Source organism: Leguminivora glycinivorella, unplaced genomic scaffold (assembly GCF_023078275.1).
Source record: "Leguminivora glycinivorella isolate SPB_JAAS2020 unplaced genomic scaffold, LegGlyc_1.1 Scaffold3, whole genome shotgun sequence".
Classification (NCBI taxonomy): Eukaryota; Metazoa; Arthropoda; class Insecta; order Lepidoptera; family Tortricidae; genus Leguminivora; species Leguminivora glycinivorella.
In genome coordinates this window covers 908490-910833 of record NW_025952828.1, presented here as the reverse complement: position 1 = coordinate 910833, position 2344 = coordinate 908490, and the positions used below count along the sequence as shown (strand labels likewise).

Genomic DNA, 2344 nt, shown 5'->3' with positions numbered 1-2344 from the left:
AAACCAAAGAGCACGTAGGCGCTATTTTATCCAAAAAACTTGTTGAACGAACATGAAAACTGGTTGTATTTTCTCTCAGTGTAGTTCAAATAAACGATCAATGAAATCGTTACTCACGTTACGCCGTGTCTTGCGTGGGCGACGGTCGCGCGACCGTCGCCGTCGCGTCTCATCGCATCGTCTACTTCCATATCGATAAGGTTTGATTTCGTATGCGTCGCATCGCCGTCGCGCGACCATCGCGCGTTACTCTTACGCGGATTCTCCCACCCTTTTGTCGCAGTCGAGTAATAGCGTCGTTAAAACGAGGTTAAAGCTGGGAGACAAGGAACGGAGTTAAATAATTGTTTAATTAAATGAAGTAGAACATAATACGACCGGTCTGGCGCAGTCGGTAGTGACCCTGCCTGCTGCGCTGCGGTCCCGGGTTCGAATCCCGGTAAGGGCATTTATTTGTGTGATGAGCACAGATATTTGTTCCTCAGTCATGGATGTTTTCTATGTATATAAGTATTTATATATTATAATATATCTTTGTCTGAGTACCCACAACACAAGCCTTCTTGAGCTTACGGTGGGATGCAGTCAATCTGTGTGTAAAAAAAAAGAATTGAATTTCAATACAAATAGTTTAATAGGTACTCATTCAAAAGCGATATTACTTTATTTATATTTTATATTTTCGTGTAATTATTACTACTTAACTCAAATTTAAGTTATCTGTGAAGTGAAATATGAAACCGTACCTATATATTATATGTATCATGAAAGTATGATTTTAGAACATGACTATGTTCTCATAATTTAATTTCATGAGTAACTATTGCGGTAACCGACGACAATATAATAATTATGTGTTTGTGTGTTTACACAGCTTGAAGCTAATTTATTTACTTAAAGCCTGTAGGTATTTTTAGATACCTTTAGGTACTTACCTACTCCGTACTCGTACTATCAAAATGAATAAAACAAATTGCCTATGGTAATCAATAAAAGCAACTCGTTAAATAAAACAAATATTTATACTCCGTAACTAATTATTTATACCACAGACGCGTAATGGAATGCACAATGAGGATTTCTTGTAAACAAAATCATTACGAGCACGGCGTCGGATGCATGCCGCCATAATAGAAACGACAGCAAGCACTTCAATCGAAATCAAAACAAACTTGCTGAGAAGACTACTAGCGTCATCTATGTCACTATATATTCAACTTTTAGCTCTTATTAGTGTCAACGAAAAGTTTTGTTCACGTCGTTCGCTATACTAGCGCTAGATGGCGCTGTAATTAAAACTTGGCTCAATAGTTACGCTACTCGACGTTAGATGGCTCTTTTTCGTCATATTAATGTAAAATATTAAAATATTTTAGTTGAATTTGTAATGAATGCTGAAATTAAAGAAATTCGATAACCTAATACATTGTTACATAACATTTCCTAAAATAAATAAAAAAATAAGTTATTAAAACCTTTTTAAAAAAATTCCAAAATAGAAAACCTTAACATTTTCAAAAAAATAACACTATTTATAATTTAAAAAATCCAAATGACCGTAATAAACTGCATAAAAATATTCAATTACAAATATTTTACAAAAATAAAATAAAATCGTATACATTTTTCCATTAAAAGTTAAAAAACAAAATGTAAATAAAAAACTAAAAATAAAACGCAAAAATAACGCCCTGCCATGACAGTGTGTTGCACTGCCGTGACCAGGATTCGAACCTGGGTTACTACGGCCACAACGTAGGGTCCTAACCACTAGACGATCACGGCTATCGAGGCGATGGGTGACTCGGCGAAATTTCGTATCGCCTTCGACAACGTTACACAAGTCAAGTAATCCAAGTGTTTGGTCGAATTATGTAAAATGGAAGTTATGCATTATTCGCTGTATGTTCTTATCTTTATATTACTAATAAGAAGTTTTGGACCCGTTACACAAAATGTGTAATTATTTATATAATGGCAGCAGATATTTGTCTTTATGGTAAGTACCTTGCTGTACAAATTGCGGAATTTGTTACCCTCTTCAAGTTTTTTCTCTCATTTACTCAAAGGTTAACTGAAAGAGATCCCTCAAAGGGATAAGTTCGCCTTTGTACTTCACATCTCAATGTATGCTATTTTTTAATGTGTTTTTGTACAATAAAAAGTTACTAAACTACTACTACCTACTATTTATTGAATGAAGAAATAAAGGTTACTTATAAGTACTTATTATAGGTACCTAACCGGTCTGGCTCAGTCGATTGTGACCCTGCCTGCGGAGCCACGGTCCTGGGTTCGAATTCGAATCCCGGTAAGGGCATTTATTTGTGTGATGAGCACAGAT

General features: G+C 35.4%; 1 non-coding gene across 1 annotated transcript; it reads right to left on the bottom strand.

Annotated features, from left to right (window-relative positions):
- Positions 1-1713: 1713 nt before the first annotated feature.
- Positions 1714-1785, bottom strand: Trnah-gug. Its single transcript has one exon. It is a non-coding gene; the product is annotated as a tRNA-His (tRNA).
- Positions 1786-2344: the final 559 nt, after the last annotated feature.